Genomic DNA, 24,252 nt, shown 5'->3' on the forward strand with positions numbered 1-24,252 from the left:
CTTATTCCCACTTGATAGATAGGATAAACTGAGGCCCAGAGTAACAGAGAACTGGCCCAAATTCACACAGCAAGAAACCATCCCCAGTGCCTTTTTCCGCCTTCACACAACACATGCGCTCTTGGCACGTAAGTGAAATGGCACAGGTTAAAAGAGAGGGGGTGAGCCACCAAGAACCCATGGAATTTGTTCATTCATTTAAAAAAGTTTTACTGAGTACCAGCTGTATGCCAGGCACCATTCTAGGTGCCAGGGATTCAGCAGTAAATGAAGCAGAGAAGAATCCCATGGCTGGCTCTTCTGGTCCTTTGATTCCTGTCCCTTTCTGGCTACTCACACCTGATATTAGAGCTTACTGGTTTACATTGTGCTTTCCCACACACTGTCCCCTGGGCCCCTCACAGCCATGCTCAGCTAGGCTAAGTGCGTTGCCCAGAGGCTCACGGTAGGGCTACAGGCATGTTCCTACTGAGCTTTTCTGACAGAGCTCTCTCCAGTGGCCCTGAGGCTATAGGCAGTCTCTCCACAACCAGCCAAGGGTCAGAGCTACTGTTGGGAGCCTCCAGGAAGGAGCCCTCCCAGCTGCTCCACCGCTACTCCCACCCTCCATGCCTTACACAGTCTAGCGGGTTTCTCAAGAGCCAAGTGGTGGGGAAGAGAGTCCACCCAACACCTGGTAAGTTCAACTGTCAAAGCCAAAGGGTATGACCACAGGCAGAGAAAAGACACAGGTATTGGTGCCCTTTCCTTGTGACCTGTGTGTGGCTTGGAAGAGACCAGGGCTTGGTGGAGGGTCCACAGGAGCTAGAGAAAGAGGCTATGCCGTGTTAGGTTGGGGCGTATGCACATCCATGATTCATACTTATTTGCTCTAAAAGCAGCATTGGGCCTCCTGCTGGCAGGGAGCTTCCAAGGAGGCAGGAGGCAGGGTCCCTCTGGACCAGGGTGGGCTCAGCCTGTAGGAGGCAGGAAGTGGGGAGTGAGTGCCAAACTATACAAGGGAAGGTAAGCTGGTTGTGCCTGAGATGTTCTGATTAGACAGGTGTGCTGTCAGATCCTGGACCATCCGTGAGAGCTGTGTGACCTCGGATAATGTGCTTAACTGCCTGAGACTTGATATCTTCTAGATCTAGAAAACAAGGACACTGATACCTTTCCCAGTCCTGTTGTAAGGACACACATGATACTTGAGATGCATGTAAACTTACCTGCACACAGTCACTCCTCTGTTTTATGTGTATTTTAAATTTTTGTAATGTTTACTTATTTTTGAGAGAGAAAGAGACAGAGTGTGAGCGGGGGAGGGGCAGAGAGAGAGGGAGACACAGAATCCGAAGAAGGCTCCAGGCTCTGAGCTGTCAGCACAGAGCCCAGTGCGGAGCTTGAATCTACAAACTGTGAGATCTGAGCCAAAGTCAGACACTCAATCGACTGAGCCACCCAGGTGCCCCTGTTTTATGCTTTTAATTGTTATATGAGGAACTTTTCTGCATATGCTTTTCTCTTTTTCATATCTTTAGGATATTTTTTTCACTTCAGTGTGAAATACATTGATAAGGTTTCATTAGTGGGTTCTTTATGTGGCTTTTTTTTTTTTTTACAAGATCAAAGATGGTTTTGATTTTTTCCAGAGTCCCAAATTCTCAGATGAGGCATGTTTCTGGAAGTCATATAGTTCAGGGATGTTTCAAATAACAACACACTCTTTAGTAGATGAAGTCTCCGAATGAGGCTGTAATAAATAAGTGTCTATGTCCTCAGCTGATACTACCAGTATATCTTGAAACCAAAAGCAAGATGATTTTCCTGTTCCCACAGTCTACTTAATTCTTGTTTTAAAATAGGAATATTTCTACCGTTTATAATTTTCTGTTTTGGAGGATTATTCTGACCACCACCTTTATGATGTTTTCTAATTTGCTTCTAAGTAGTGACTTTACTAGAGGCAACAAGTCTACCCAGTAGTCCAGTGAGATGTATTTTCCCTCCTGTGAGTTCTTGGTGACCATAGGAGGGCTCCTATCATCACCAAAAGCTACAGGTTCACCTGTAATTCTCATTCTTCAGAAAGTTAAAGCCATTCAGTCTTAAATTCCTGCTAAACAAAACATGAGCCATTGTCTCACGGTTCTGAAAAGCCTCAGGGGAAAACATCCACTGTAGTTTGATGATGGGCTTTCTGTCCATGAAGAATCACTGAAATTAACCAAATCTGTGGACTCTCATGGGGGTAATTAATTGTTCAGGCAGGTGGCCGGCTCAAGACAGTTCCTTTTCTCTGCCCCATCACAGCGCCCACTTCTAGGAGACTGTTTTCTGTGACAAGGATTTGGAAGAGGATGAGCTTTTTTCTGCCACAGATCACCTTGTGTAGTTTATTTGGGCATTCTGTAGCTGGTCTAACTGTTGTATCTACGTACACAGCCAACGTTTTTGGAGATCTCTTAACTTACCGTCCTGTTCTTATTAGTGAGATTAGACATTGTTTTTTGTTTTTTCCAGGAACCTCATTGGAGTGATCCTCCATATTACTACAAAAGTTCTGTGTTTGTTTGCTTGTTTGTTTTTATAATTTATTGTCAAGTTAGCTAACATACAGTGTATACAGTATGCTCTTGGTTTTGGGGGTAGATTCCCGTGATTCATCGCTTACATACAACACTCAGTGCTCATCCCAACAACTGCCCTTCTCAGTGACCATAACCCACTTTCCCCTCCCTCTGGCCCCCCCCATCAACCCTCAATTTGTTCTCTGTATTTAAGAGTCTTGTCGGTTTTTTTTTTTAATGTTTATTTATTTATTTAAGAGAGAGAGGGAGAGAGAGAATCCCAAGCAGGCTCTGCACTGGCCCTGCCCTTCTCAGAGCACAAAGAACCTGATGGAACAGAAAGAGCTAAAACACGTGAAACTTCCAAGGCAATACTGCCAATTTCTTGCCCAGAAAAGTTGCACCAATTTATTTTTTTATCAGCAGGTGCCAAAAGGAAAGATTTGGGAACGTTTGTGAATTCCTCAAGCCTGTTATTACTGTTACAGCAATTAACAATAAAACCTATAAAAGACAAGGAGGTCTTTAAAAGATGTCCCCACAAAGGGGACATTGAGAAGTTGGTCTGAGTTCCCAGGGTGTGGAAAAGTGACAGCAGGAAATTGATAAGACAAAGCTTTAAAAAGTCCAAGGGATGAGGGTGCCTAGGTGGCTCAGTCAGTTAAGAGTCTGACTCCTGCTCAGGTTACAATCTCACAGTTCGTGAGTTTGAGCCCCACATCAGGCTCTGTGCTGACAGCTTGAAGCCTGGAGCCTGTTTCAGATTCTGTGTCTCCCTCACTCTCTGCTCCACCCTGGCTCACACTCTGACTCTCAAAAATAGATAAACATTAAAATAAATCAATAAATAAGTCCCAGAGATAGAAGGAAGGCCGATGTGGGGGAAGGGTGCCTGTGGAGGTACTCCCCATGTGTGTTTTCATGCCTGAACTACACAGAAGCCTCCTGGGGGCAGGATGGTAGCTCTACTTTACCCTTGCACTGATGTCTGGGTCAGCGCTGGGCACACAGTGGAGCTGGCTCCCACTTGGAGGAGGATCTGAAAGTGGATTTAAAAATGGCTGCCCGCAGGAGGAAGGGACAGTGGAATGCTGGGGCCCGGTCCGCCCCAGGCATAACTAGGAGCAAGTATCAGGTGGAAGAGACCTAAATGCCTTCAGATAACCAGCTCTCAACAACTTTGGCCACATTCTCAACAAAGCATTGAAAGGAGAGTATCATCCAGGCTTTATGGACCCTGTAACCTAATCAACTCACCATCAACCAGCTTGCACCCAGCACCTATTTAAATGCCTAGCCCTTGAATTGGGCCCTGCGGGGCTGCAGATGGGGTGCAAGCTGTGTATCTGCTTAAGAAGAGCCTGTGGTCTTGGTGGGGAGGCGAGACCGGTGTGCCCAGGAAAGCACCACAACCCACACAAGCTTGTGCAATGTCAGACCATACACCGGGTGCAAGATGGTGTGGCGGAACCCTGAGGATAGGAGAGGGATGGACAGGACGGGGGCTTTGGCGAGGAAGCGAGGCTCGAGGCTTGGAGACCCCAGGGTGGCTGCCTTATGTCCTTGCTTCTTGTGAGGTGTGAAGAGCTGACCCTTCTGACAGGAGGAAAAGCAGCACCCACCACTTTCTAGGCTCCCTGCTCCTCTCAGCAGCCCCCGGCTCCACAAAGGGCTACTGGTGAAGGGAGAAGGCAGAAGGAGCAAAGAGGGGTGATCACAGAGCAGACAGAGCCCCAGCTCCTTCAACCTGGCCACCTTTGCAGCTGGCTCTCTGGCTGCAAAAGTGGATCTTCAGGGTCGCTTGCCCCTGGCAGGGAGGGTTGGGGACGCATCTAAGTACATCTTCTGAGAGTCCCCCGGATCTGATAAAAGCCCCAAAACCCAGCTCTGCAGCAAGGGATCTGTCAACATCCTCACAATTGGATATCTGAAGTGCTGGCGTATTCACCCTGCTTAATCACCGCCCCACCCCTCTGAGGAAAAAAGCTGATTTCAGTCCCTTGAGGAGAGAGAAATAGCAGCGACCTTTCCGCAGGACTGATAACTCGCTCCTTATAAGGAGTGGACAAACAAAAGTCCCATGCTCATGGCTCAGGAATGCGCGTCTCTGTGTGTGTTCTTTCTAACGTTACCTGGTAATAAGCCTCCACACCTGAGCCCGGCATTTCCAGGACAGCGGAATGGAGTGGACCTGCCTTCTCCTGGAGCCAAGAGAGTATTGATTGCTGTGGATAATCCCAACCATGAAGTTTCTCAATCAGGGCTGTAATTGGATTTAATGTGACCAATGAGCTGTTAAGAGGGGGAAAAAATGTTTTCTAAATTTGAGAAGCAAACTTTCTAACAGTTATATAAACTCCTGCCTCAGGGTGGATTATTATATAACCCTTGATAAAAAGAAGGGTCAAAATTCACAGCAATCAAAACTAAACATCCCTCCAGGAGCTAACAGAGTAATAAACCGTCAATAATTTTAGCTATTCTTTCTTTATAGTGTCTCCCCTGCATCACACACCTGGCTTAGATTGGTCAATTCCTCCGGTAACCCAAGGATCATGTCCGTTTTACTGATAAAGTCTACTGAAGTTCAAGGAGAGGTTAAGTCATTTGCCTCAGTTCACACAGCTAGCGAGTGGAAGCAGAGAACTTAAACCCAAGTATTTTTGACACCAAAGCCAGAAGAGTTCTTTCAGTGGGAACCTCAAATACTTTCATGACTCTTCTCCCACCCCCAAATGACCAGGGTCCCTTCTGGGCTGTGCACAGTGAAAAATGAGTTTGTCACTCCAACTTGTCCTGTTCCTCATGAGGACTTCCCAGACTTTCAAGGAATAAAAGAATGTTGTGTTTCTTCCTAAACTGTTTTTCCCTCCAGTCTTGTGCTGCTCAGAAAAAAAAAAAAAAAAAAAAACATGGAACCAGGAAGACAAATCCCAGAGTGCTCTCTCTGCTCAACATTGGAGGCGTCCAGCCGGCAGGGCAGCCTGAGGTCTTTTTGTGAAATGCTTCATGGCTGAACTGCCCTGTCCCTATCCTCTGGCCTCCACCAACACCCACCCAGGCTTCGTGTCTCTGGTTCCTGGAGCTAGTCAGCTGGGCCAAACTCACCCCAATATTTGGTGTCGCTGCACAGACATTCTGACACCTCGACCCCCCTCATTATTCATTCAAACAAATATTTTGTATTCATTATATATGCAAGGCACAGTCCTAAGTTCTTGTGGGATAAGGCAGAGATGGTCACTGCCCTCTGGGAGCTGACATTCAGGAATGTGGAGTAAATCACCAACTAGTTAATTGCTTGACTGCAATTATGTAAGTCCTGTAGGGATTGCTAAGTTACTAGAAGAGTCCGTAACTGGATGAAGGGATGAAGGTCCTGCTAGGACTGAGGGATCAGGAAGTCTCCCCAGGAAGAAGACAAGATGGCTGGATGCACAGAAAGAGGGGTCAGTGGTACAGAGGGGTAAGTAGGATCTGAACCTGAGGGCCCTGTGTAGATCTGGGCTTGATCTTTGAAATGATGAGACTCATGTGTAGGGTTTAGGTGGTGACTTATATGTGCATGTAAATCAGGGAAGAAAGAAATGATGTGTATGTCAACAAATTCTAGATCATGCTGAGAATTAACAATTGCTATCTGGCTTTTGGTCCCCCTGAAACAGTAAATTTCTAGTCAGTTAAATGCTATCATTCAGAAGGGGGTCATAATGTTCGCTCTTGACAATGGTGATTTATGCTCAGGAAGTGGAAGCATTCCCTCGCCTGTGCCCCAGTCTGGACCTGGAATGGTCTTCTCCCATAGCCACACTCAGAGGTAGGCCCCTTGAGGCCAATTCAGAGAGGTGGATCTGGGAGCGGAGGGTGGGGGGGAGAGGCAAGACAAAGAGTAGCGTGGTGCTGAGACCTGGTCCCTTTTGTCAGGATGTCCTTTCCCACAAACCCAAACAGCATTCTCACAGTCTGCCCTGACATGTCACCACTGACGCCTTTGACTCTGGAGACTTTTTCCATGGCAATAATTAAGGCCTTGCCCCAGAGGACCCAATGAAGTCTCCTCTCACCCTACCATCCTGGGTCTTAAGTGCCTAGAAGGAGACACGCTGTTCCCAACTGAATCCCTAGGAGGAATGTTTATAGTGGACAACTCTGAGAGCTAGTTGGGGCCTAGGGAGGGGATGGAAAGGAAAAGTTCGGGTATCAGGAAGGATTTTTTGATCAATCGAATGGTGGGGAGGCAGCAGGCAAAAAACCTCTGTGACTATAGCATGACGCACCAAAAGATATTTGAAAGCTTTGAAAGCTCGACTTGTCCAGAACCGAGGAAGATTGAAACACACACACACACACACACACACACACACACATACACACTCCATATGCTTCTTATGTAAGGGAATGTTAACCTTTCTTTAAAGTATTGTTCTTGGGGCGCCTGGGTGGCTCAGTCGGTTAAGCATCTGACTGTGGCTCAGGTCATGATCTCACGGTTTGTGGTTTCGAGCCCCACATTGGGCTCCGTGCTGACAGCTCAGAGCCTGGAGCCTGATTCAGATTCTGTGTCTCCCTTTCTCTCTGCCCCTCCCCCACGCGCTCTCTCTCTCCCTCTTAAATATAAACATTAAAAAAATTTTCTTAATGTTCTTAAAATTATATTGGGAGACCATATTTTTTTAACTTGTGAGAATGTATCTCCCAATCTCAATAAAACGTAACTAAAAAAATCACAAACATCCCCTAACCATGACTATATTTAGTGTCAGTGACCAAAACGCATGCCGACTTGCAGTATTAGCAACCTAGTGGCAATGCCTCTTCTGCCAGGCTCTTTTCCTAGTATTTTGTACATTATCACACATCTGAAAATTTTCCATGGAGCTTGTCCCCTCCAGAAAAGTGCTGGGAGCGAGTTCCCAGGCAGTGCTGCTATCATGTGCTGAAAAGAATGTGAGAAAAAGGAGATAACATTTGAAATGGGGAAAAAAAAAAGGTGGCAATTTCTAAACCACATGTTGTTAGTTCTGCTTCACAGCTATGATGAATTGACAACCAATTAGCAAAAGGCCAAATTTATGTGTGTGGCATTGTCTTGGGTGGTGGCTGGATCCCAGAATGTCATGTCACCAGTTCCACATTGCGTGGCTTACGAGCCAAGGCGTTGTAGAGTCTTTGCCCCACGCTGGGGCTCTGTTCCCAGCAGAGGAGGAAATGTTTCCTTGTTCTCCAGCTTGATATAGTGGCTTGTGCCTTGGCTGAGGCATCAGGAGACTGTTCTAGAAGCAATCAGCTCTGCTTATTATCAGCTGTGTACTTTGGCCTAGTATTGTAACCTCCTGGAATCTCTATTTCTGTATCTCTAAAATGACAGCAACAACTCAACAGCATTTGACTGACGACAGACTATGTTAAGATTTATTTTTTAAATGAGTTTATTTATTTCGAGACAGAGAGAGAGGGAGAGAGAGAGATGAGGGAGGGGTAGAGAGAGAGGGAGAGAGAGAGAATCCCAAGCAGGCTCCACACCATCAGCAGAGAGGCCAATGTGGGGCTCCAGCTCACAAACCCTGAGATCACGAGCTGAGCTGAAACCAAGAGTTGGATGCCTAACAGACTGAGCCACCCAGGCGCCCCTGTATGCTAGGCTTAAGTGTGTATGAGTTAGGGTGAAGTCATGGATATAAGACGTTGAATGATTACTGCATGTAAGATGACTCCAAATATTAGAGCGTCCCCATTTATCCAATGAGAGTTTAATAGAGGATTCTGTTGATACGAATATAAAAATATATATACGTATGAATAGAGGATTCATATTTATATCAATAGACATAAATGAATGAGACAATTATCTGTGTATAATAGTTAACAAATTTTAATTACCTATATATAAAATCACAAATGCTGTTTATTAATTTATAAACACTGATTAATATGTTAATAGTTTAAGTGATATAAGTAAAATCTTGGATTGCGAGTAACTTATTCTGCAAGTGTTCTGCAAGATGAACAAACATTTCTGATTTTAACTTGATAAACGAGTGATGTCTTCAATACGAGTAGTATGTGATGCCAACCATCACGTGATCAACTGAGCCAATGGTTCTTGAAATTCGCTTTGATATCCAAGCACTTTGGATTGTAAGCATGTTTCTGGAATGAATCATGCTCACAAACTAAGGTTTTACTCTATTTAAAAAATCACATCATGTTAACAATGTAGACATGTAGTCTTTACCCACTCGCAATGCAATGCTTTTAATCAGACTCTTCCAAAGTGCCTTATGCATAAATGTCTTGGTCTTCAGGCCAGTTTTCTGGAGCACATCATCTGCATATCCACCCAGGTTGCTTGATATTCAGCACTTTTTGAATCTAAGTACAATGTTGTCATTGGAAAATTTACCCCAAGCTACAAGAATCCTTTCCTTATTTGTGATCTCATAAGATAACCACTTATTTTTAAACTATAGCATGGAGTAGTATTGATTTTTAACATGATCTTTATATGGTTTGTTTACTGTGGCCTCTAACACTCAATAGTCAGGGGTCAGATCCCCAGGAATAAGTGTGTCAGATTCCTCTTTCCCCTACCTTCCTGTATTGCCAAGAATCTTCCATAGGATCCCACATTAGCATTGCTTTAGATGGCTTAAGACTAAGATGTCTTCATTTTGTTGTTCAACATAAAGTGATTAAAGAAGTTTCCTGTATTCTGTAAGGATTCCAACATAAGATGACTCTGAGGTATGATTTTGGAGGTAAAAGGCATGATCATATTTGACAATTGCAATAGAAGTTAGAGGGTATTCAAAATCCCAGCTGCCATCCTCCTGACAGGACATTAATAAAATATCCTTGCCTTTTGTTCAGTTGAGACAGATTAGAGTTTTTCCCGAGGAGCCTTACCAAGAACCGAAGGAAATCTAAGAACTAAAGATAGAGACCTCCGAGGGTCTCAGTGTTACTGTTCCATTCTGCATTCTGCAGGCTGCAGGCATTGTCTGTCCTGTGCTTGTCTCAGCTTTTCCCCCCTCTACATCACTGTGGGATTGGGGTCGGTGTGGGGATGATAATAGAAAGCCACTGGGATTTGGAGGAAGGCGAACAGAATTCAAACCAACATCTACCTCTCACTGGCTTGAAGACTTTGGATACATCACTTCACCTGTCCAAGCCTTGATTTCTTCATCCATATAATGGTGAGAAATCTCTTAGAGAATCTTTGAATATTCTCTCTGAAGATTAACTGGGATTGTGTATCCAAGGTTCTCAGCCCAGGGCCAGTCCTCTGAGGTAAGAGTTGTTGGACCCATTGACAACCATCAAGTCCATTTTGTTCTCTTGTGTATTTCCTGGGGTGGGCAGTGAATGGGCAGGGGAAGATGGCCCATTTCCCCTTTCTAGGGATGGCTTAATAATATGGTAGCCCTAGCAATGACTCTGAACCACTCTATTACCTTTTTTCCAGTGAGGGTTAAAGTTTTATTTGATATTTACTAAATGAAATACCTTTGTCAGGGGCGACCTCCAGGTGTCAAGTTAGCTTTTTTGATTTAGCATCTGATCTAGAAAGAGCACCCACCACCATGGTCCAAAGTTATTCCTCGATCTTTGGAGAGGAAGCAAGTTTGTAATTTTTCCCACCTGCACAGGGAATGTTCCCCAGGCAGAGGAAGGAGAGGCACTTGTCAATGCACCTTTGCCTCCTGAACCAGCCACACATATTTCACAGGGCCTAAGAAGTCTTAGCTTGGCCCCCCAAAAAGTAGCATCCTTCCGCTTCTGTGGTCTCCCCTCAGTCAGGCCTAGCTAGGCAAGACAAAAAATTAGTTTAACTCTCTCTTAGATGGGCCTATCTTTATTGAAGAACAGACCTTGATAAGTATCTAGAGAAAGAAGGTGAGATCCTGAATCATGCCTTAGCTGAGGACAAGCACATTAAAAATTAAATTGATTTAATTGGGGTGCTGGGTGGCTCAGTCAGTTGAGTGTCTGACTCTTGGTTTTGGCTCAGGTCACAATCTCACATTCATAAGTTGGAGCCCTGTGTCAGGCTTTGTTCTGACAGTGTGGAACCTGCTTGGGATTTCCTCTCTCTCTCTCTCTCTTTCCCTCTCTCTCTCTCTCAAAATAAAGTTAAAAAAATTTTAAATTGATTTCATTAACAATTAAATTTTTCTGAATTAGAATTTAATGGGAGCTCAGAGGTAGGGGAGAGCAGATAAAGGTTAGTTGTGGAGGGATTGATGAGAAAAGAAAGATGACAAGCTGCATGGTTGGGGGCAAAACAAACTGGTAAGAACAAGGAAGTCTACTTGATGATCTGCAATCATCTGCTCTGTGCTGGCATGATCTGCCGCCATGCTTCCTTGCCCCTCCAGGAAAACCCATTTCACATGCATTCACACAGGCTTGGTGGGAATCTAGGGAAAGTGCCGAGTTCCACATAGGTCGCCCTGGCGTGAAACTGGGACAGCATCTACAGAACAGGGAGCAGAGGTAGAAACTGAATTCAATGGGAAGTCAGCCTCAAGGCTGACTATGAAGAAGACTCCTCAGAATTTGCGGATGTCTGAGGGGGTGATTTGTAGTTCTGATAAGTCTGTATTTGAGCCAAGGTTGATGTATCTTAAGGGACAAGATGTACTCTCTGGGTGTCGTGTGCATGATGCATCTTGGACAAACTCGGCCAGTTTATCCCAGCATCTTTGGGGAAGCCTTGCTGGGGCCTCAGGGGTGTGTGGCTCTAGAGCAGGGAACTCTGTACTGCATAATCTCAGAGATAGCCACCATCTTCCTAGCCTGTCTCTCTCCCAGAGCAGAATCAGGACCTGCGGGCAGAATTCTTCGGCATTCCCTCCTTCCCTTGTTCTGGGTCTCCAGTCTTCATTGGGTTTACATCTACCATGTCCCTCTGAGATGGAGGTGGGCAGGTGGTGGGTCCTCACCTTCAAGATATACAGAAAGAGTTCCAGAGAAGTTTAACTGCAGGTTCCAGGATCAAAGGGAGGCTCTTCCCATGAATCACAGTATCCTCCCCATCCTAGCCCTGACTCCTGTGTTCCAGGAACGAGCTGGCCAAAAGAAGCCTGTGGGACATCTTTAGGGCATTCACTCCCCTTCTCTGCCGGACACAGAATTATCTGGTCTCTCTGTATCACCCAGATGTCTGATTCCCAGCCAGGGTCTCTCCCTTCTCCAGACATTCCAGTGGGTTTGTAGAAGTGGCCATGTTGACTGTGGAACCCCTCGGCCTTAGACCTGGCATTTTTCCCTCCTTCAACTTCTTATCAGCTGCTTCCTCAAGGAATATTTAATAGAGAAGAGCCAGGGACTGACAGGATCACAGGCTCTGATTTGTCCTCTCAAAGCCTCAGGAGACTCCCTGGCTGATGGTTTGCCCTTATCAGGATCCTGCAAGATTTCTGCCACATAGATCTTCTGATCTGCCCCCTCTGTTCTTCCTGGGGACATTCCCCCATCCCCTGGCTTTTCCTGACAGGATGCTTTTTGGCAGAACTGTTGGCTTGAACTGTTGCTGGACCTCTGGGAATATGAAGACAAACATATTAAGAAAACCTTAGGTTTTAACTTACTCCTCTCTGGGGCACCTGGATGGCTCAGTCGGTTAAGCGTCCAACTCTTGATTTTGGCTCAGGTCATGATTTCATGGATTATAAGTTTGAGCCCTGCGTTGGGCTCTGCGCTGACAGTGCAGAGCCTCCTTGAGATTATCTCTCTCTCCTTCTCTTTCTGTTCCTCCCACATCTCTCTCTCTCTATCAAAATAAGTAAACTTGAAAAAAATTTTACAAATTTAACTTAACCCTCTCTTCATCAATCAACTTGCTCCCTCCATGCCCATGGCTGGGGCATTTATAAAGTATCCCCAGAGCCTGGTCATGACCTCTGACACATCTTTCTGCCCCTTAGGAAACTCCCCCTTCTCACTACCTTTTAGACTCTACAGAATTCACTGGGTCTTCCTACTTTGAAAAATACTAGCTAAAATTTATTGAACACATTATATATTCCAGGCACTGTACTAAACACTTTATAGTCATTGTTTATGCAGTTCTTGCAGCAAGCCAGTAGAATAGGAGCTATTATTGTTCCTTCATTTTACAGAGGAGGGAACTGAGGCACCCAAAGGCTAGATAACTTTCCTACATGGTCAGAAAGGGACTGCTAACTCCAGAGTCTGTTCTCTTTTTTTTTTTTTAATGTTTATTTATTTTTGAGAGAGCCAAGTAACAGAGGGGCAGAGAGAGGGGAACAGAGGATCTAAAGTGGGCTCTGTACTGACAGCAGTGAGCCCAGCCTGATATGGGGCTTCAACTCACGAACTGAGAGATCATGACCTGAGCTAAAGTCAAATGTTCAACCAACTGAGCCACCCAGGTGTCCCCAGAGTCTGTGCTCTTTATGTCTGTCTTACTGGGCCTTATTATGTCTGTCAGTTATTTCCTTTGCTAAAAGAAAAGAACTGCCTACTTCCTGCCCACACAGTGAGTACATGAGTATATGTGGCTGGTTGTCCTTTGCCTCATATACGTAATGAGTAACAAGTAGTGTTGGATGGGTAGAAGAATGGATGAGTGGATAGGTGGATAGATGGGTGGACAGATAGACAATAGGTGGGTAGGTGGGAGATGGATGGATGGATGGATGGACAGACGGACAGACAGATGGGTGGATAAGTGAATGATGGGTGGATGGATGGATGGATGGATGGATGGATAATGGGTAGACAGACACATGCATGGATGGGTGGACTGCCATGTGATCTAAGATCTTTTGTATAGAAAAACATTTTGGAATACAAGGGATGCAGATAATCCAGTGATGCACCCTCTCTGGCTGCTTTGTTGCTTTTTTGTCCAAATCCTACAGGCTGTTATGTTTGCAAGAAGAGGGCTTTCTCCAGGTACCTAAGCCCACAGAACAAACAGAGCGGCTTTGTTCCTACTAATAGTTATTTCCGCCTGCATTTATTTTCTTAGATGCTTCATGCTAACTTTGGAATTCGAAACATATTTGCTTAGGGAGGCTCAGTTTTTAGGAAGGCTAGTTGTTCTCTGATCCCAGCGGGGGCCTGTGGCCCAAACCTAGCTCAGGAGCATCAGGCTGTGGGATTTGTTGTTTATGTCTGCAAGTCTGAGGCACCCCTGTTGTGCGGAAACAAGGAAATACACGTGTCCCAATATACTGCTACAAAACAGAGGCTAGAACTGGGTATAGCCCTTCCTTTTAACCCAGAACAAGTTCTGGAAAAGGTGAGCTTGCAGGATGAGAACAAACTTACCATCAGGCCTCCCTGCCCCTTCACTTCCAGATTCCCACCTATCTTCACTCTGTTTATACAGCTCTCAGATTTGTCTTCTTTTTCTGTTCGTTCCATATGACAAACTCACTCTTGCTAAAGTAGTAGTGAGTTACCACTTTCCTCTCCTGTTAGAAAGATGCCCCTCAGTAAAAGCCATGTTAAACTCAAAGGAAGACTTGCTCAAATTATACCAAGCAAGTGGCCCAGGCCACTGGGCCTGTCATTCAGGCTAGCCTGTTCATTTGTGATTCAGCTTTATGTATTCTTTTACTAACCTGAAGTCAGACAGGTCTAGAGAACAACTCAAGGCCAAGTCTTTTTCTCCTTGACTCTGGTATCTCTAGAGAGGCTCTTCCTGTCTTATTCAGGACCAGGATTTGGGCACAAATATGCGAACTGCTCTCACCAACCCCAGCACCCTCATTCCGTGTCTCAGTGGCAGGTCTGTAACTTACCAGAAATGGCCTGCCCTGCCCCTTACATGGGGTCCATCTGCCTTTTCAGAGTGACCAACAGGCCCTGGTTATGAGGCCTGGGCTGCCGTGTGCCTCTGGCAGGACCTGACATTCATCTTCAGGTACTTGTGGTGCAAGAAGGTAGAGTTACCTCCATGGTAAAGTTTCCAAGATATTGACTAATACATACATTTTGGCCTGGACATAAAAAAAAAAAAAAAAAAAAAAAAAAAGGAAAGAAAAGAAAAATTGTATTTTCCCATCTTTGGTCTCACTCTAAGCTTTTCAATAAAATCCACATGCCCAGCTCTAATCGTTTTGTCTGAGTATGTGCTAAGATTACAAGTAATCTTAGTGAACTCTCTGCATGAAAATCATCTTTCCAAAAAAAATAAATAAATATGAGTTCTTTATTTAGTAAAGCGAGTTCTTTCCATAGTGCTCCAAATCCTTTTTGTTATTGAAATGACAATGAGAGATTTAGTTGTCATATCCAATCAGCCGATTTAATGTGAAAACGAATTAAGTCTTTATGTCCCATGAACTGTGAACAAACTTGCCCATTACAGGTATGCCCCAGTCCCTGGCAATCATTTATGCCAGGTTCCGGAATTTCTTTTTAATTCAGATGGGAGAATGATTAGAGGGAGGGAAGATATGCTCCTGGCAGAGGGAAAGTTGCCAGTGTGGTGCCTGTGGCAACCACAATTGGGAGAAAGGCATCCTGTCTTCTGGGCGGATGCAGTGTCTCCTGGTCCCAGGGCTCGGGGAGCAGAGTGCAGACTGATTTCAGCCCTCAGCCCCTCAGCAGGTGGTATGTGAGGCAGCCCCAGCCCCTGGCCACACAGCCTTGTGAGAGGGTCTCTGTCCTGCTCTGGAGAGGGTTAGTCCAACCTCAGCTCTTGGAATGCCTGCTTTAGATTTGCCCACCAGAGACCTGAGGACAGTGAACAAGTCAGTGACAGAGTGATGAGGGTGAGAGAGTTCCCAGGCTGGCCAAAGGCCGCATTATCCCTGCTTATTCAGAGGCTTTCATCGACCATGTCTACTCAGCAAAAACGACATTGGATCTCAACCCATGCAAACTGCAAATTTCTCTGAAATCATCTATTCAAGATAGCTCTTAGCTATGTAAAGCATAATTGATAGCAAAGCTGGAAGCATCCTTGAGAGGCAGTCTAGGTCACTCCCAGCCTTTAGGCAAAACCACCTCTAAACTGTCCTAGAATTCCTGGCAGCTGATGGAGAGGTCACTGGTTTGAGCCTTCCTTGGAAAAAACATTAAAAAAAATTTTTTTTAATGTTTATTCATTTTTGAGAGACAGTGACAGAGTGTGAACAGGGGAGGGGCAGAGAGAGAGGGAGATGCAGAATTCGAAGCAGGCTCCAGGCTCTGAGCTGTCAGCACAGAGCCCGACGCGGGGCTCAAACTCACGAATTGTGAGATCATAACCTGAGCACAAGTTGGATGCTCAACCGACTGAGCCACCCAGGCACCCCAGAAAAAGATTTCAGATGGACTCTCAAGGCTTCCTGAATGCTTATATTTTTATTTGTAATTATACCATGCAATAGAAGGAAAATTCGCTATTAAGTCAGATATCAGCATCCTACCCCCACCACAATTCTCTTCGTCCTCCTCCTCCTTCTCCTCCCTTTCCTCCTTTTCCTCCTTTTTTTCTGGTATGTTCCCTGGGAGACCACTCTGAAAAAGTTATTAACAAGTTGGAATTTGTTTGAGCGAGTGCTCAGGCACCACATCTGTGACGGAGTAGAGGAAGCAGGACCAGGCAGAGGTAGAGGCAATTGTCACTGTAACCACCCTAGTCCCAGCTTAACCCAGCAGAACACGCTCCTCGCTCCCAGCATCAAAGGCATCTGTCTCCAGAAAGGACTGTGATGGGTGCAGGAAGGGTCCTATGCCCACTCCTTGGTCCAATCAGTATGGCCAGCAGGGGATGAGCAATTATGATTGGCCAGTCCTTGGTCACATGGCCACTGATATCAGGATAATGGGGGAGCTTCCTGCACAGACAACCATATCTACCACACACCTCTAATGCTATATCTCTCTGAAAATTGCTGAAAATATTAGTGCCTTAATACAGTGACTAATAGGAGACACTCAGTAGATGGTCATCTTCATTTCTTTTATCGGCATCATTAGAACTAATACAAACAATGTTTTCTCTAGTCTTGGGGCAAATGGGTGCTGATAAAATCAACATTGGCTCAAATCTCAGCCCCAAATTTGAACTGAGCCTGAACTTTTCTGAACCGAGAATGTTTAGCAAACATGTTACTCTAACAAATTTGATCTTTGTGTGTCCTTATACTTTATGAGCCAGAATGGGCCTGAATCATGGCAACCATCATAAGGATGCTTATCTCTCTAACAGCTTCAGTGCTCTGAAAGTATTTCCCAACAAAGATAGTCACCAGTGTTTTTCTGACCTTTTCATAGAGCCAAAGCATTTGGATAAAATGTAGAAAATTCCTGTCTCTGAACTGAGTGTCCGCTTCTTTCAGGGTCTCATTCCTAAGGATGGATCTTATATGTCCTTCCCCACCTCAAAACCTTAGGCCTCTCCAGAGCCTCATGAAGAATTAAGGACAGAGAGGTATGGGCCTTCAGTGACAATCCCACCACCCCTACTCCCCTGCATAGTGCTATACTGTGCCAACTGGATACCTGGACATTCCCCAAACTCCCGGCACCCTGCCCTTTGCATCTGTAACATGCCATTCCCTCTGCAGAGAACACATTCTTTCCACTTCCTACCCACCCCTCAAAATCCTATCCATTTTCAAGCCCCACCTCAATGATCTCTCCTCCAGGAAGGCTCTCCTACCCTTTCAACCAGCTGTGATTTTGACTACCTTTTAATCTTTTTATGGAATATACATTGTGCCTTATGCTGTGTTCACCTGAATGATGAGTTTTGTAATTCAACTCAAGGACATTTATTGAGAACATACTATGTGCTGTGCCAACCAACAGGGGTCTCTTAGTAGCCTAGGTATTGCACATTTCAACAGATGAATTTCCAGGATTTTATTTTATTTTATTTATTTATTTTTAATTTTTTTCAACGTTTATTTATTTTTGGGACAGAGAGAGACAGAGCAAAATTTCCAGGATTTTAAAAAAGATTTACTTCTAGCTCATGTTTCAGATAATACTGTCACTGCCTGCTCAGAGCTTTGCTGTCCTCAACTACAGAATGAGCTTTGGGCTACATGGTCACCAAAGATCCTTTCTCACTCAGCAATGAATCTTTTTATATTCCTTTTTTACCCTGTTTATTTATTTTTGAGAGAGACAGGGGGAGCATGAGCAGGGGACAGGCAGAGAGAGGGGGAGACACAGAATCTGAAGCAGGCTCCAGGCTCTGAGCGGTCAGCACAGAGCCCATGTGGGGCTCGAACTCAAGGACTGTGAGATCATGACCTGAGCTGAGGTCAGATGCTTTAGGCGGCCTGAATCTTTCTTATATTCTATATTCACCTTGTCAGCACTTCCAGTGATCAATTCTGCTCCTCTTATTATCATCCAGTGATACAGTGTCCCTCTGAGCTTCAGAGAATGTGGGCAGAAGTTTGAAATTAATATGTAATTAGCATATCTGTGTTTGCTGAACATGGTCAACCTCGTGGTTAAGTTGATGACAGCCACCCTGTCTATCTAGACCTCAGTCACCTCATCTGTAAAGTGGGATGGTTGCAGTAGAGGCCACTATGACCCCTTCCAACTCTGATGTTCCTTGATTGGTTATCATTCTCTGTCTCTCTCTTCCCACAAAGAACTCATTGCACTCTTTAAAGACATTGCTGCCAAGCACCGAAACACATACTCAGCCACTCCCAACCTCACTGAGGGAAATGAGTCAGTTTTAAAGTGGCTGCAACTTGGTCTAGAAGGCTTGAAGTTCAGTCACCAGCCACCATTCTCAATGCAAATTTGCTGTGGGAATCAGTGGATCAAATTTAATCTCTGGAGAGGAAAGGACAGTAGCCAACACTACTTCATTGAAAAACTCCCCCATCTTACCTCATCTCCCACCTCCCTTTGCCCTCTTTGCTGCCTCCACTCCTGGCCACGTTTCCCTCTGTGGAATGAAGCTTTGTCTGTGGCACCATGTTGACTCTTCATCGGACTCAGCCTGTTTCTTGGCCAGCTACCCATCACTCAAAGAATATGATGTTCAATGAAAATTTCAGTCCGTTAATTCCAATTTTTCTAAGTAGAAGAGAAGGGTTTTTTTTTTTTAACTGACTTCCTTTCAGACTACTATATTAGCCATGATTTCCATCTTCCTGTCAAATATGCCGGTGGGATGCCCCACACGAGAAGTCTGCACCATGTGCTTAAATGCTCCCACCAGCTGAGCTCTGTGTTTACCAAGAATCAGCCACGCTCGTCCCCCAGCCTGTTTATAGGAGTCCTTGTGACTATGGTGATGAACTTTACTTGAATATTATATAAATCAATTAAGTATGAGTACAAAGAGAGTTGTGTGTTGTCTAAAAACCGAAGGAAATGCTCAGTAAAGAGTAGACAAAATTAAATTCCTAAAAATATTTGCAGTCAGTTTTGCTGTATGGCATAAGTGTTGCTGTTGTGTGGCAAACAATGAAAATACAGAAACATCCTACATTCAGGTTGTTATGCACTGTCTATGTCTTCTTGTTCCACTTTGAAGAAGCTATAATTAAAAATTGTAGATGAGACCTTATGGTGGTAGCGGATGCAAAAGCGACAACACAAATGCCAATCAAAAGGCCCCAACTCAAAAGAAAAAAGTCTTAGCCCAATCAAAACATTGACTCACATAGTAAGTTTTAAGTTAAAACACAATACATAAGCTGTGTTTGAATCAATTGTTTCATGTATTACATCTAAGAAGATTTCAACTGAACATAGATGAACACCATTCTGCAATGTAGGACCCAAGTATTTCACAGAACTTTTCAGTTCACAGTTTACATTCAGATCTTAGAGTGTCTCCGTAATTTTTATTATTATTATTAAAAGTTTTAAGCACGTACAAAAGTAGAGAGAAAAGTAGAGTGAACCTCCGTATCCCATCATCCAAATTTGCCATCCGTGTTTCATGTACTTCTTTTTTTCCTTTCTGATATATTTTCAGCACACTTTAGATATTGTGTCATTTTTATCCCCACTTACTTTATTAGATATCTCTAAAAAATATAAAATTAAAAAATAAACAGTGTCTTATCTAACTACAGCACCATCATCATGCTTAACATAACTAGCAGCAATTCTATGGTATCCTTTGCTACTTTGCACATACTCAATTTTCTCAGAATGCCCCTAAAATGCCTTTGTACTGTTAGTTTGTTCAAATCGTGATACAAATACAATGTACACATTAGGCTTGGTTATGTCTCTTTGGTGTTTGTTTGTTTGTTTGTTTCCCAACATTTATTTATTTTTGGGACAGAGAGAGACAGAGCATGAACAGGGGAGGGGCAGAGAGAGGGAGACACAGAATCAGAAACAGGCTCCAGGCTCCGAGCCATCAGCCCAGAGCCTGACGCGGGGCTCGAACTCACGGACCACGAGATCGTGACCTGGCTGAAGTCGGACGCTTAACCGACTGCGCCACCCAGGCGCCCCTCTTTGGTGTTTTTAAATTCAGAACACTATTTTCTCATTTTTTGTTTCTGCTCTTACTGTTGAAGAATTCTTACTTTTATTAAGAGAGATGTGAGAAGTTCAAAGTAATTGACAAGGGTTAGTGTAATGGCAAGGAATCTCAAAAAAATGCCAGAATGAGCCCAAAGTCTTTCAAGGTGGTCAGTGAGCTGATGCTCTTATGGCCCACAGAAAAGATTTTACTCCTCTCTGACAAAATAGGCAGAGATCTGGAGTCTGGATTTAAAGGTGAAAGGTTTAAGTTCTAAAACAGGTTCATTCTATCAAGAACAAAGGCTTAAGCCATCAAGGAAATGCAAATCAAGACCACAGTGAGAGACCACTTTGTATCCACTAGGCTGGCTATAACACATATAACGTATAATAATACATGACCCACTAGAAATGCAAGGTGGTATGCTGAAATGGTGCCTTGGAAAAACATTCTAGAAGTTTCTCAAAAGGCTAAACAGAGCTTACCACATGATCTAGCAATTCTACTCCTAGGTTTATACCCAACAGAACTGAAAACATGTCCACACAAAACTTATACATAAATGTTCCTAGCAGATAAGTGGAAACAACCCAAATGTCCACAATGAATGGCTACATTCCTGTGCTACATCCACAAAATGAAATGTTATTCACCATAAGGAGGAATGCAGTATTGATACATGCTACAACATGGATGAACCTTAAAAGTACATTAGGTGAAAGAAGACAGTCCAAAAAGACACGTATATGAGTGCATTGATATGAAATGTTTAGAATTGGCAAGTCTGCGAGAAAGAAAGCAGGTTCGAGGTTGTCTAGACTAGGGAGATGGGGGAATGTTAGAGGGGGTGGTGGCTGAGGAGCGTAGGATTTCTTCTGAGGGTGATGAAGATGTTCAGAATTAGTGGTAATAGTTGCACCCCGCTGTGAACATACCACAAGTCATGTACTTGATACTGCCAAGGGTGAATTGTGTGGCATATGAATTGTATCTCAGCAACACTGTTAAAGCATACACACACACACACACACACACACACACAAAGGTTTGAATCCATTTTTAGCCAGCTTTGAGCATGCAGAAGGACCCTGCTGGGAGGGTCCACCTCCAGAGAGGACAGGAGGCCTGCCTGTTGCTGTCACAAAGTATGACTCAGTGCCAGTGCAGGCCACCAAGGGAGAGTACATGGTCTCCTCTATTGGTCCCTACTGTCTTCTGGAGTGGGTTGGTCCTGGATTATGAACTAGACAACCTCCTGACCTTGGTTTCAGTAAGACCATGAAAGGAAACCCAAGAGGGTCATAAAGGAAAATTCATTTTCATTTTCGCCCACCTGATTTCCCACCGACTGACCACATTTCCTCTGAGGCCTGCGCTAACCCTTGTTTCCTGCCTTGCCTTCGTGGAAGACAGTGCAGTTCGGGTCCAGATGCTTCACACTCAGGGAAGTAGAAAGAGAGGGAGAAGCTGTGGGTCAGCCACACCACCTTGACAGCCTCCTTGCCCCCTGAGAAAGCTGGAAATACCCAGACAAGAGGTCAAAAGTGGGCTTTTCTAGGCAGTCGATGAAGATAAGACTCCATTGCCACATGGGTTCAGCCTGGGCTTCTGTGTGATTGGCGGGACTGTTGAGCAATGCCTAGCATGAGATTATAGCTAGGGAGCAGTGGGATGTTGGTACAGACGTTTCCTTGCCTGATTTTGAAATCTTCAGGCTGTTCAAACTATTGCTCTTGTCAGAAATGGAATCTGCCTGGCCCACGCATCTCCAATTATCCCTCAGGCCACAGGATCCTATGCCCATTTGGCAAAGGCACAGGCCTCAGGAGAAGCATGTGAACCCCCTGAAATTGCAGGGCAAGTAGGTCTTCAGAAAGGCCTCCGGGTCTGCTGTTTATAAGGAAAGCTCCATTGACGGAAGGGCAGCCGTGGGTGGGCCAAATTCCCATGAGGCTTTGAGGACTCTCCTGGGACAGCAGAGACCTTACAATGCCCTCCATCCTTGCTCCCATTGCTTCCCATTCCTTATCCCACTCAGAGGAAGAGGAGTCACAGGCCACAGCCCTTACTAGCAGCTCCAAGGGAACAGGTAAATAAACAGAAGACAAACATCAGTAAGAAAGAGGGAAACTCACAAAGCAGGTGTATCCAGGGAGAAGAATCCGGAGAAAATATTAAGTCGTTGTTTGGAGCCTCGATGCTAAAGTAGTGCCCTCTCTACCCCTGCCACTCCATCCCCTTGCTCTTGTCCCTAGCTCTGGACCCCAGGAACCCACACCAGGAGCTGGTTGTTCTGTGTACCTGGCCTTCAACATGTCCTCTGTCCCCCCACCTCTTCTCCTTCCTCTCCACCAGCGCCCAGGCCCTGCAGTCGGGCAGGTGGGAGTTAGAATCCTTGCTGGGTGATCGTGGCCGAGAGACCAGCCTCATGCTTCCCACTTAGGCTGTGCCTGTCCCAGGAGCACTACCAGTGTGCACCTCCTGGGGCCATCCGTGGTAAGGGTTAAATGAGAGATGTTAAGCGTAGGAAGTTTTTTCTTTTTTTTTTAATTCTCTTTTCTCTCTCTTCTTCCACTCTTTTCATTCCTTCCCCTAAACTTAACCTTTGCCAGGCTCAAGCATCAGTTGTAAGCTGGGAGTGCCCCATTTATAGCTGGTTTTCAGGGTGCCATGCAGCACCCTCTGACCCCCTGTGCCTGGCTCTGGAGTCCCCTGAGCTGCTCCCTCAAGCCCTGTCTCATGCACAGGAAAGGGGTCCCGACAAGGTTCAGCACATCGTCAATGGCAGCCCCACGTTGTGACTTGCAGTAATTCTGTGTTAGATGACATTCAATCCTGTGTCTGATATGGAAACAAGGGGCTTTTTAGCTGTTGCCCTTTGAGGGCCTGAACATCATCCTCCCAAGACTGGAGGCTCCTGTGAGGGGCACAGCTCTGGTTTGCTTCCTTTTCAACTTCGGCAGGCCCTTTGTGCAACAACACAGTCCACACGTGCTGTGGCTGCTACCTGGACCCGTTTCAGTCCTGTGGAGGAAGCACCCGAGCAAGCATGAAAGGATTGAGGGGAGGGGGTGTTTGGTTCAATTCTAGAACTCTATAAATAAGGATTCAACCTTTCACTTTGGGGCTCACACATCACCCTGTAACATTGAAGCCTTGTAACTCCCCTCCAGTGGGAGCAGAGTCCCTGGGTAGGGGGAGAGGGCAGTGATCAACCCCTCTCCCCCTCCACACCCTGTGCCTAGAGAAGCCTAGTCTCTGTAGGGAGTACCCACCAGGAAGGTTTTATGCACCGAGACTCCTGCCTGTCACCATGAGGTCTCCTGACTATATGGCAAATGTCTGTCCAGCTGCTGGGAGGTCAGCCTGCCCTGCCTTGGCCCCACTCCTGAAGCAAGGGCCTCAGTAGTTGCTGGAGGTCAGCAGTATTAGTCAGCGTTCTCCAGAGAGACAGAACCAATAGGGTGCATAGACAGATGACAGATAGATGGAAGAGAAAGAAGAATTTTCCTTCTACCTTTCTAAAGTCTCAGCTGAGGTCTCTGTAACAAAAGACAGATTAACAAAAGAAAAATAAAGTTTATTGACATGTATATTTCATGCATGTATGGAAGAAATTCAGAGATGAGTAATTCAAAGGTGGCTAGACTTCAGAATTAAATACCATCTTCAGCTAAAACAGAGGAAGAAGGGTGTGGGAAGGCCAGATAAAGGGTGGCCAGGAAAAGAACAGTAAGCAAAAGTAGTTTGTTATACAGATTTAAGCTGGTGCTTTCTCCATTGATGAGTCTCCAGTGATTTAGTCACCCTTCTCTTTCTGGTACAGAGGAGATACCCTTAGAAGTGGAGATCTCCTTATCAATGTAAATTTCCCTTACAAAAGCTCTGTTTTTAGAGCTTCTCCTGTGTATGCTGTTTTTCAAAATAATCAACTCAAAATAATCCTGATGCCAAAGAGGGATTATTTCGGAGTGGCATCTTCTGGTCTCCTACAATAGATAGAGAGAGATTCATTCTAAGGAATTGGCTCAGGAGATTATGAAGGCTGACAAGTCCCAAGATCCGTAGGATGAGTTGACAAACTAGAGACCCAGGACACCCAATGATGTAGTTCCAGTCTGAAGGCCAACTGGTTCAAGACCCAGGAAAAGCTGATGTTTCGATTTAAGTCTGAAGACAGGATAAAAGCTGATGTCCCAGTTTGAATGCAGTGGCTCAGAAGGGAGCTGGGAGTAGATAAAGACCCGACCTTCCTCTCCTCCTCTCTTC

At 45.0% G+C, this 24,252-nt stretch overlaps 1 protein-coding gene and 1 pseudogene across 1 annotated transcript in view; one reads left to right on the forward strand and one right to left on the reverse strand.

Moving 5' to 3' along the window:
- Positions 1–24,252, forward strand: part of SLC44A3 (solute carrier family 44 member 3) — a 323,586-nt gene that overhangs the window by 84,053 nt on the left and 215,281 nt on the right.
- LOC109503019 lies at positions 1,688–4,714 on the reverse strand (annotated as a pseudogene).

This window comes from Felis catus, chromosome C1, assembly GCF_018350175.1.
Source record: "Felis catus isolate Fca126 chromosome C1, F.catus_Fca126_mat1.0, whole genome shotgun sequence".
Classification (NCBI taxonomy): domain Eukaryota; kingdom Metazoa; phylum Chordata; class Mammalia; order Carnivora; family Felidae; genus Felis; species Felis catus.